This window comes from Cololabis saira, chromosome 9, assembly GCF_033807715.1.
Source record: "Cololabis saira isolate AMF1-May2022 chromosome 9, fColSai1.1, whole genome shotgun sequence".
In the NCBI taxonomy this organism is placed as follows: domain Eukaryota; kingdom Metazoa; phylum Chordata; class Actinopteri; order Beloniformes; family Belonidae; genus Cololabis; species Cololabis saira.
The window spans coordinates 17,554,230-17,566,974 of NC_084595.1; positions in this window are offsets into that span (position 1 = coordinate 17,554,230).

The following is a 12,745-nucleotide window of genomic DNA, read 5'->3' on the forward strand; positions in this document are numbered from 1 at the left end:
AAACTAAGTTTTGCTTTGTAAAACTAAATATCGTTCCAGGCTCACCAATGTTTATATTAATTTACTATAAAAATGTGTTGAGACAATTAACAAAGAAAAGGGGAAATTCAAACTGCTGGTAGAGAAATAAAATAAGATAGCATTTGAAAAATAAAATAAAATGTATTTTATTTTTAAGAGAAAAAAATGTGTGTAATTCAAGTTACACATGTTAAGTGGCAAATATGCACTTTTTTTAATATACCAGTCAGATGCAGATGTATATACAACTATGAGGCTACTTGAATATATACATACATAAACACACACACACACATAGGGCCTATATATATATATATATATATATATATATATATATATATATATATATATATATATATATATATATATATATATATATATATTATGGTGTTCTGGACCTTCGCTTGAGTAAATTTTCTCTAAATGGACCTCTTAAAGTTTTAGTTGAATACCCCTGCTATAAAGTGTTAATATTTAATGGGCCCCGGGCCACTCTGTACTGAAAAAATTGGGCCCCAAGGTCAGAAAGGTTAAGAACCCCTGTATTAAACGGTTAAAATAATAAGCATGTTAAAATAATTTTTAACATGCTTTTAACACTATTAAAAGTCTTGGCCAATATCCCTCAAATGTGTCTAAAAGGGTGTAACAAGAAAAACTTCACTTCAGTACTCCATGCCTGGCTTCTTTTATGACAGTGTTTTTTGCCTGTGAAAAATGCGTCCTTTTCCCCCGTTTTTGCATAATTATGCGGAAAATCCCAGAAAGCACACAATACACTGAATGTTAAAAGTTTTTTTTGGGTGTAATTGATGTCAAGACACCCAACAAAACACAAAAAATCAAGAAAAATGTGTTTTTCATGTCAAAATACCTCTAAGGCTCCAAAAGTCCATCTTAAACTAAACTCCTGTAGTGTCCTGTTTATTAACACAATAAGACTAGATATTTGTTTTTGTTTGTTTTTGTTGTTTTGCTTGTAAGCTTAATTTGGATATAATTGCCAGCTCCAGCTAGATACAGACAAGTGTATATACTGAATGCTGTTGCTGAAAATCCAATAAAAAAGTAGTAAAAAAAAAAAAAAACACACCCCCAAAGCAGCCATTATGTCACGTGATCGTCCCGCCGCCCTTAGTTACTGTTGCCAACTCAAAAACTGCTGGTAAAATGCAATGCACCTTTCAATAACCATGTCTACCTCATACTGCTGCACCTTTCACTTTTTTTTAATTGTTTATATGTTAATAAGAGCCACATTTGTCTATTTACTGTTTGCTACTATTTAAATCTGGGTACAGTGAGCGAAATAACCAGAGTCAAATTCCCTGTCTGGCATGTTCAAACTTGGCCAATAAAACGGATTCTGATTCTGAAAAAGACACAACTCTGCCACCTACTGGCACAAACTCGTACCTGCATTAAAAAGTTACGCCAAGAAATGAACACGGGGTTTTCGATGGATTTAAACAAACAAAAAACACTCCAATCAAAGACTTGTGCAACAAGGACTGATCTCCATAGTTTCCTGACCAATCATAGCTTACTCGACCTGGAAGGTCCAGCAGATGTAGTTTTTTCTGGGCAGACAGAGCGAGTCATGTGTGAGGGTGAAGGCGAGTATCAGAAGTGCAGTACGAAGGCAGCATCTCTGTTTTCTTCCTCCTGCACCTGCGGATCATGAGGGCGACCAACAACAGAGCTGCCGTCTCTTCCCTCAACACTGGGCTGCATTGTCCCGAACCGGCCGGAGGCAGATTAGTCCAAAACCCAACGCCGCCCCCCCGAGAGCCTCCGGGAAGTTCAAACAGGAGCGATGAGAACACAGAAAACGTCACCATTAAAAACAAAAGTTATGTTATTAAACGTCCACCGACAACACTGGAGGAGCGGCTTCTCCAGTCACAAGCTCGCTCTGAGCTCAAACCCGAGTTCAGTTCAGAATCAAATGACTGAGTGTGTCTGTGCATCTCGTCTGTTGAAGACGATTAAATCTGTCTCCGGATACTGGATGCAGCGGCGGCCCGACTGAACACAACCATTCCAGGGCATCTTCACACAGAATCAGTTTTGTTTTGTGTAATTAGTTTGAAGTGGTCTCAGACATTCCTATAAATGTGGCATTTATGAGCTAAATGTTCAATAAAAGACCAGCAACAAACACATAACAGACGGGGACTTCCTACAGGGGACCAGACTAAAGGTCTGGACGGGTTTGCGGGTCGTTGGCCTCTACCTCTCCTCTACCTCCCTTCCTCTCAGCACATCATCCTCACTCGGGGGTCAGTGACAGGTCTAAACCTCTAAACTGGCTTGTAACTACACGTAGACGAGAGGACACCAGAGTTTTCAACGACATCATCCTCCAGCGCATGAGAGTCGCCGGGCACGTGCATCTGCAGGCCGCCCCGAGCCGTTTAACATGTGACACTGCCCCTCGTTTAATTTAATAAATGTAATTCAAAGATTTAATAAATGTTCAAGTTAATCTAATTTGTGTCATCTGTTATTTTTTATCATTGGAAGGAGGGGGGGCATTATGAATGGACCATCGGTTGTTTGGATTTCCTAAAAAACTGTCCTCAGAAAGACCCAGATCGGCTGCTTGCTACTCTTAACCCCATAAATCATCCCCGCCGTATTTAACAACATTTATTTACATGTTTCCTCCTTTGGGTTCACTTGTGGCTCTGAACATTCCCGATGGAGTCGATATAGGAATACGGGACCTTCAGGCCACGTCTGGCCCACAAACCACCCGACTGTACTGTCTGGACTCTGAATCTGCCCTTCCGGGCCGCTGAGCATCCTTCTCTGGTTTGCCACGCCTTCCCAACACGGAGCCGTAACTACGGCATACACTGTGGACTCTGTTGTCCTCCGTATCAGCTGTTCTGCAGAAAATATGCTGGTAATGTTGCTGCATCTGCCTCCCGGCCCAGGAGGACGGCCGCTGAGTCAATCACTTCAGAGTTTTCCGCCTGTTTTTGTCCATAAACACGGGAACGCCCAAAGAGCACGGACGCAGGGATTAAAGCAAAAAAAAATCCCAGGACGGAAAGTTTTCAGACCCCCCCCCCCGGTGGTTTAAATTTAGTCATTTCAACCATCAGGGGGAAGGATAGGTTGCAAGTTTGGATTACAAGGTAGACCATACCTGTTACGTGTTGTAATCATATCCTTCTTTCTTTCCGTTGCGATTGAAAACGTAAATTTATAATCCATTCCTGTGAGTTAACTTCAAAAAATAAATAAATATTGCAGAAGCTTGCGCGTAACCTACGGCGTAAGGTACGCAGCGACGCGTACTCTACGCCGTAGGCTCTGCGTCGGTGCGACGCGGAACCATAAATCAACGCACACGTGGATGTCGGCGCCGCAGCTCCGCTTCCTCCCGGCTCCCGGCACCGAGTACTACTGCGCGGTACTGCGGTAACAGTCCTGGGGCCTCATCTATAAAGCTTGCTTGCGCAGAAAAAGCGCCTGAAAGTTGCGGAAGCCACCATCTACGCAAAGCCTCGGATCTAAAAAGAAAAAACTAATCGATGGCTGCCGCTCCAAGCCCACTACTCCACGCCGAAGAGGAAAAAAGAAAGTGTTCTGATTAAAATAAGGAAAGTTGGACTACCGTATATAACAATTGCGTTCATAAGGATAAAGTTTAAAAAAAAAAAAAAAATTAAAGAAATTGTCTCTTCTCCCCGTGTGTGTCTGCCTGTCGTGCACGGGTACTTGGGCGCATGTTGTTTACTTTGCCGGAATTATGGTTCTGCGTCACACTAACGCAGAGCCTACGCCGTAGGGTCTGGCGTAGGGTGCGCGTCGCCGCGTACCCTACGCCGTAAGCTCTGCGTCGGTGCGACGCGGAACCATAAATCAACGCACATGTGGATGTCGGCGCCGCAGCTGTGCTTCCTCCCGGCACCGGGGCTCGGCGTGTCCCTCCGCGGTACTCCCGGGGACTCTAGTCCCTAGTCCCGCAGCCTTAGTGAGTATTTTCACCGGACATTTTGACCGGAGAGATTATAAAATACCGGACTTCGGCATATTTTACCGGACAAAGTCCGGCAATTACCGGACAACGGAAACCCTGGTGCAGTACCCCCCGCGACCGCTATTTAGCGATCTTTTTCTGAATGGTTTATCCGACTTTTTCCAGTCACAGTGAATCAAAGAGATAAGGACAACTATTGTGCAAAAAAAACAAAATAAAAAAAAAAAAATCACACATAAACGTAGAAAAGAGCCAACCACACGCCGTAGGCACGGCGTCGTTTTGACGCAGAACCATAACTCAGCCTAGGCTGAGTTATTAGGTGTCAGGTTACGTGCATCTAAAAACAGAGGAGAACTTTACTGTGTGTGCACAGCCAACAGCTGATTGACTGCAGTGGGCGCCGTTCGACAAGTCACCGCGGCGCTACAGACACCCCGGTTTTCATATTTTTTGTCGGATTTGCGCTGATCTCATAAAAAAATATCCCAAAAAAATCCCCAGGACGGAAATCCGTACCCAGTACGGAGAACTTTAATCCATGCGGACGGAAATGTGATAGCAATGGTCTGGATGGATGGATGGATGGATGGATGGATGGATGCATGGATGGATGGATGGATGGGTGAATGGATGCATGGATGGATGGATGGATGGATGGATGGATGGATGGGTGAATGGATGTATGGATGGATGGATGGATGGATGGGTGAATGGATGCATGGATGGATGGATGGATGGATGGATGCATGGATGGATGGATGGATGGATGGGTGAATGGATGCATGGATGGATGGATGGACTGGTGGATGGATGGATGGATCGATGGATGGACAGACGCTTTTAAACCCCTTTGCTTCTATGAAGCTGTGGAATCTCAGTTCTATAAATGCTTCATAAAAAGCTTTGTCGGTGAAGGTTTTCCACTTTTCTTTTGAGCGTGAACCCTATGCATTGTGGGTCGTAAATAACAGATGTGGAGCCAGTATGGCGCCGCTGAAAATTACACAGCTCGACACGGGGCACGCGCTATGTTCGAAGCAGAAGCGGAGGTGAACTTTGCGCTCACTCAGCAGCAGCGGCCTGAAATATTGATGCCACCTCAGAACCGAAGCTGCCAACGCCGTACAGGGAACGCCACTCGCCATCCGCAGCCGGGCAACACACATCATCTCAGGGTGCTTTATGATCAGCTACCTAGTTTAATTCAGTTACTTCCAATTCATTTGAACTGTTTTCATTCTGCCAATAAGCCGTTTAGCAAAATAACTAGTGAGAATTTCAGCTTTAGATATTCTGGTCTTTATCTCTAACAGACTGTCAATCAAGTCTCTAAGAACAGCAATAATAAAGAGTAATATAAGTTAAAAACCCTTCAATATAAAATGAATGAATGAATACAGTTTGACGGTTTTGTCAGAAATCCTGCATGTTTAGGGGAATCTTTCTGAACGCTGCTCTTTTTCTTACGTTTTTTTGCGCTATAAAAGGTCCATGTGGTCTTTTAAAAAAAGAAAAGCCGGTGTAGCTTCTCAAACTTGCAAGATGCTTCATGTTTTTAAAGATCAGAACAGATCTAATTCTGCACTCCTTCGTTTAGATTTTATTTTTTTATACTTTCATGAATATCTTATTGATACATATATCGCTTTATTTGGAGCAAGGAGGTTTAGCTTCTTAACTTAACTAAATTTTTCAGATTAAATGTTAATCTCTGCACAGCCCTTGACCTTTGCTGAACTCTTCACTCGTACAGAGCCCGAGTCTGCTGCTCCACCAGCTGTAATGTGAATTTCATGAAGGAAAAATGCCCGAAGGAAAGAAATAAAACAAGGAATAAAAATGAATTTGAGGAAACTTAATTCAGCCTCTTTGCTGAGTCAGCCCGGCGAGCTGAAAACAGATGAATCGATCTAAGTTGGTATGATTCCTGCCGACGGTTATGAGCACGGCCTTAAAAACGCTCATCATCCTGCGGCGCTCTCGCTTTGTGCTTCTGTCCACCGACGCCACTTTAAATAAAGTCTGCAGGTTAATTCCTGTGTTCAGGAATAATTCGGCCAAACAAGTCCAAGGTCAATGTCAAGGTTACTTCTTTAATACCCTGAGGTGAATTCTGCTTGCAGTGAGTCAAGCTCATTATTAATAATAAAAAACAACGGCAAAAACCATTTACCAGCAGCGCAGCACGTATACAGGACATATCAGGACACAAAAGGGTGAAAAGGAAAATGAAGAAAGGACCCTATTGAAAATAAATTAAATAACTTAAGTCTATTTAAGTCTATTTAAAAAATACATGTATTTAAAATATTAAAGTGGTTCTCCGAGGGTGGGGTCGAACTAGGAATGGGCGATATTTTACCGTTCATGACCGTCAAAACAATTCCCCACAGTAAGAATTTGTCATCTCACGGTAAAAACGATGAATTCCTGTTGATGACGTTTTTGTGTAAAGCTGATTTATGGTTCTGCGTTAAATCCACGCACAACGTACGTGAAGGAAGGAAGGAAGGAAGGAAGGAAGGAAGGAAGGAAGGAAGGAAGGAAGGAAGGAAGGAAGGAAGGAAGGAAGGAAGGAAGGAAGGAAGGAAGGAAGGAAGGAAGGAAAGGGGAGAAGGAAGGGAAAAAAGAAGGAAGGAAGGAAGGGAGAAAGGAAGGAAGGAAGGAAGGAAGGAAAGGGGAGAAGGAAGGAAGGAAGGAAGGAAGGATGGAAGGAAGGAAGGAAGGAAGGAAGGAAGGAAGGAAGGAAAGGGGAGAAAGAAGGGAAAAAAGAAGGAAGGAAGGAAGGAAGGGAGAAAGGAAGGAAGGAAGGAAGGAAGGAAGGAAGGAAGGGGGAGAAAGAAGGGAAAAAAGAAGGAAGGAAGGAAAGGGGAGAAGGAAGGGAAAAAAGAAGGAAGGAAGGGAGAAAGGAAGTAAGTAAGTAAGTAAGTAAGTAAGTAAGTAAGGAAGGAAGGAAGGAAGGAAGGAAGGAAGGAAAGGGGAGAAATAAGGGAAAAAAGAAGGAAGGAAGGGAAAAAAGAAGGAAGGAAGGAAGGAAGGAAGGAAGGAAGGAAGGAAGGAAGGAAGGAAGGAAGGAAGGAAGGAAGGAAAGGGGAGAAGGGAGGGAGGAAGGAAAGGGGAGAAGGGAGGGAGGAAGGAAGGAAGGAAGGAAGGAAATGAGCCAGAAAGAAAGAAAGAAAGAAAGAAAGAAAGAAAGAAAGAAAGAAAGAAAGAAAGAAAGAAAGAAAGAAAGAAAGAAAGAAAGAAAGAAAGAAAGAAAGAAAGAAAGAAAGAAAGAAAGAAAGAAAGAAAGAAAGAAAGAATACCGCCCATCCCTAGGTCCAACTATAGAGGGATCACCCCCCCCAGCCTGCCTGGTAAGGTCCATTCATGGATTCTGGAGAGGAGGGTCCACCAGATAGTCGAACCTCGGATCTAGTATGAGCAGCATGGTGGGACTCTACTGAGGCTGCCCTTCCTCACTGGGTCTCTGCTTTTTGCAGATGATGCGTTTCTGTTGGCGACATCAGGCCGAGGCCTTCGAAAGAACAAGAACAGCGGCAGAAATGAGCTGCCTCCACGACACCTCCCTGGCATGGGAGGAGACGCCGGGTAAGACCCAGGACACGCTGGAGGGACTACCGTATTGGCCCGAATATAAGACGAACCTGATTATAAGACGACCCCCTCTTTTTCAAGACTCAAGTTTGAAAACAATTTATTATAACAACATATTCGAGAGAGAAAGCATGTTATTTTGCCTCATTCAAATCAACATCTTGAAGTTTGCATCATAACTTCTCCTCAGCTGCCGGTTGATTTGCCGATCTTCCACCCACTTTTCTCCAGATTGTTGCTACGTTTCTCCATTTTCTGTTATCTCTTCTCTTATTTTCTTCTCTTTTCTTTTTCACTGCTATTTTTATTTTTCTTCTTCGTCACAGCGGTCCCCTTTGGCCTGGGGAGTTAAGTTCAGCATTCGCTTTAAAGATATCTGGCGCCATCTAGCTTTGTAAATGGGTATAATGTCTAGACCCCGAATGTAAGACGACCCCCACTTTTTCAGTCTTATTTCAATGCAAAAAAAACACTGTCTTATATTCGGACCAATACGGTAAGTAGCCGGAGAAAGGGAAGTCTGCGATTCCCAGCCAAGGGTACTGCCCCTGCGACCCGATATCGGGTAAGTGGAAGAAAACCAGTGGATTGAGTGAGGATGGGTGGGAGCATAAAAGTGCAAGACTACGGTAGCGATCCAGATGATGGTCGGACTGAAACGCACTCGTTGGCCGCCAGAGAAACACGGATGATTTACTTGCCTCTTCGGACCAGGAACGTCTACAGCTGGAACAGCACCGACGTTCACCTTTAGTCCAGCGGCGTTCTGAGCCCTGCTCATAAAACGGTCCTCCGTAAAAACAAACGGCAACCGGTCAGCCAACTTCACCTCTCAATCAAAAACACATTTCCCTGAAGACATCTCGACAGCTTGGTAAGAAGCAGCTCCACATAGAAAACATACTCCATCCTTGCTGCACGGGCCTAAAGTTCTGCTTTAAAATGACCGTTAGAGCTCTACCTCATATGTTGTAAGCCTCTCGTCTAAGAAGATAATTATTCACAATAATATGGCTCTAACAAAGATTTTGGCTTTGAGATTGTTTTTTTTGGACGTGTCATAATAAAATGTACACAAACGACATATTTCTGAGTTAAAACTAACTTCTAAATCAAAGTCATACAGCTTCACATTTTGCTGAAATTCGCAACAACTCAACACTTGTTTCCATCTTGTCAATTTCTTATTGTGGGATGACAAATTACAGAGCCACATAATATCGAGCTGGTTCACAAATCACGCCAGTCTTGGGGTGGGGGGTGGGTAATTAGTGTGCTGTCACCTGACTGTGCTGATGGACTGGCAACCTCATTTCTCTACATGCACTTCACACCTGACCTGTCGGGGGCTACAAGGAGGACGCCCTGCAGATCTGCCCGAGAGCCTCCACAATACGACTGAACTGATTTCTCTGCACACAGCTACATTAATACAAGTGCACATACGCACACACCAGCACACTGCATATTCTGCACAGATTACACTCCTGCTGTTTTCAATGATTCATTAGCTGCTCGTTCCATTATTGATGCTCTGTTTGTGTGCAGCACGGAAACCTCCATGAATAATGGATCGAACCCCGACCGCGCTGTTTCTGAGACAGGAAGGGAGTCAGAGTGGAAGGAAACAAATTAGGATTGGAGAAGGAGAAGAGGGAGTAAAGGTCAAGGGGGGAAAATAGGCTTGTTTTTCGTTATTTAATATTTATTCTGTGCTGGCGCAAAGAATTAATCTATTCCTTATTGCTCACTATGATTTTCCTTCCCATCTTCCTCCAGTGACTGGTGGCTCTGAAGAGGCTCTGGGTTTCAGAGGACAGGATAAAATATCAATTTGTATGGTGGCTGTCGCTCAGGAGGCAGATCAAATCCTGGTGGTTCGACTCCTGGCCTGGCGAGCTGCAGGCCGAAGAGTCCTTGGATGAGACGCTAAGCAAGAAAGCAAGGAAGCAGGAAATATTGCAGTTCTTCATCTGACCACTAGGAGCTGGCAGAAAAGTGAGTCAATCTCCAGTCCAAAATGTTGACCTTTGCAGCATCATGCATCTCCTGATTGTGCATCTTCTACTCCTGAGGCTGAAGCCAGGAATAAAAGCCCTGGCTGTAACTGGCTGTGGGTTGGCCTGGAAGGGCTCGAGGAAGTCATTTTGGTAGTAACACCTGATATTAGAAAGTCTGGACAGATTTCAGAGGAATGACGGTTATATTAAAGCCCTGTCACGCCTGAATCGATTTAGCCAGCATATCAAAATGTCCTTAACGCTGGTATAAGCTGAACTATTGATGTTTTTCGTAAAGGCAAGTCGTCCCGACTATTTTGGGCTCAGTGTTTATTCGCCTGCTAATCAGCAGCGTTTGCCATCTGTCAGTCAGCTGTCCATTTGGCTCTCCGGGTGTTTAACAGGCTTACAGGCGTACCTGGGCCCACACTGGGTTTTTGTTTTCGAGTTTGCATGAACAGTTCAAATGTGACCGTTCATTTGGTGGATGATGCTTATTTACCGACATCAACTCCCTCACCGCTGGCCTAAGGTTTCGACGGTGCCGTCTCCGTTTCCATATATATATATATATATATATATATATATATATATATATATATATATATATATATCCTGGATAAACCAACCCCAACAATAACAAAAACTCATTTTGGTCTTACAAAAACTCACGTGTGAGGATTGCGGCAGCGCTTTGTGGTGGGCGTGTCTAATGTTTTGCTTTGTCCCTTGCTGATGACTTCATTAGGTCATTATATAATTCACTACATTTGTTTAGTACGTTTAGTACTGTCATTTCTTGCATCTGTGTTTTTAGGTCAAATTTGTGATTTATTTGTTGTCACTGAATTTTTTTTCTTTCTTTTTTAATTATTATCATAATTTACAGCACTTTGGTCAGTAATATCTCTGTTTTAAATCTCCTTTATTAATAAATTTGACTTAGCCTACTTACTTTACTAGTATTTTGGCCGTTACTGTCCTGTCCCCACGTGTGGTTTCTTTAGCAGCATTAGCTGTATAGCTTCAATTTGATTGGCTAACATCTGACACGAGTAACATAATTCAAAGTCGGTGCTCATACTCATCCAATCCGTATCAACACTGGACAACCTGGGAGTTGTTCTGGGCTTTAAATGGGCAAATGAGATGAATCCTTAATGGTTTTAGTATTGGCTGATGGTGCTGATGCTGCACATAAGAGCCAACAGTCAACATGTGTGGCGGTTTTAAGTGTCAGAATCAGGCTCCAGTTGAAGAGCGGTAGGCACTGCCGTCAGAGCCGGATTAAATAAATGGACTACACTAGGCAGACTGTGATTTTCGGGCCCCCCTCCATCGATGTTATTTATGAAATCTTAAACTTACCAAAGTTACTAATAAAACTTAATTCACATTTTACATAGCAAAGTCATAGTCAAGTTGGTTATTTGTATTCCAAAATAAGTCATGTGTTGTATATTAAACAGTCTATCAGACTATTTTTAGATTTTTATTATTTATACGTTATTACAATGCTCTATTAAATGCTATTAAATTATCCTTATCTTATCGATTGTGAGCATTTTGCAGAAAATCTTAATTAAATGTGTTGATTAAATTGAATAGTTAAATAAGAAGTCAAATCTACAAAGACCAATACAATTTGCAGTAAGACAAAGTGTGCTGTAGTATGTATGTCTGTATGTGTATATGTATGTATGTGTATGCGTATGCAGAGCCGTTAGAGAGATTTGCGAGGCCCTGTGTGAAATAGCCAGGGTGGCCCTCGCGCGTGAGCGTAGCGAGCGCGCGCGAAATTTTTGGGTTTTTCGGGTCGGATCTGGTGTCTCTATGCACAATTTTAACTCTCCAATTAGCAAAATACTGGATACCTTCCCCTGCCTCATCATCATCTGGGCTTACCTCGACCCGGGGCCCCATGGCTGCTTGAGACCCGAGCGGATCGGTGATTTTTGTAACAAATTTATCAAACGTGCCTTTCAGAGAGGCATTAAACTCTTCCATTGTCTTTAGTTTTTTTCTTTTTTCATCCCCTGATGGAAATTTCCTGAATCTGTCTCGTTTTCTCGACATTGTGTGACAGTTTGTTCCACCTCCACCCGTCTGGATCAGAGCAGCTTGTGTCTGCGCTTGGTCTGATCATTGGATTGAACAACAGACACGCGTCATCATTGCACATATATTTATTGATATGCACAGACTAGTACACATTTAGGTCTGTAATGGAACGTGACTGTTGATATTTATAAAGAAAAAAAAAAAAAAAAATAGGGGAAAAAAAAAAAAAAAAACGGCCCATAGCGCCAGCCCCCTTGGGGCGCCAGGCCCCTTGGGGCGCCAGGCCCCGTGCGGTCGCACGGTTCGCACATCCCTTGCGGCGGCCCTGTGCGTATGTATGCGTATATATATATGTATGTATACTAAATATAGTAATAATGCACATATATATATGCCTTAGGTTTTTACCGGCATGTTATCAACCATTAACATGTGTGCAGACAAAAAAAAAAAAAAAAAAAAAAAAAAAAAAAATTTCCCCTCGGTCTGGGCCCCCCCCCTGTCGGGCCCTAGGCACGTGCCTACTCTGCCTCTCCGTTAATCCGGCTCTGACTGCCGTACTGCAGACCACACCAGTTATAAAGGATTTAACACTTTAAGAGGATTTTAGTGTGTTTACTGAAGCACTGGTAGGGAGCTGAGACTCGCAAACCAAATCAGGAACTGTTGGACCACGTTTCAGTTGAGGGAGTCCGATACGCGGTCTGAGCGCCGCTCCGGTACTCAGCGACTCGGTGATCAAATCTTTTAAACCCAGTCTCGTCAATGAATCCATCCCAGTCACTGGGTTCAGTGACAGGAACAGGGACGGCCGTCACCGGAGGCAGCGAGTCAGTAAAGGCGAGGAGATGATGCAAAAAAATAACTGAACGCGAAACTCAATCTGTAATATCTCTGCAGAACGTAAACGGCAGTGCGAGCAAAGCTATCTGAAACATTGTTAAGAAGAAAACCTTCCTTCTATCTAGAGACCTCTTTCAGCCCCACTCAGCCTGATTTTATCTCCCATCCCTGTAGATGTTTTTTGTGTATGTGTGTATATATATATATATATATATATATATATATA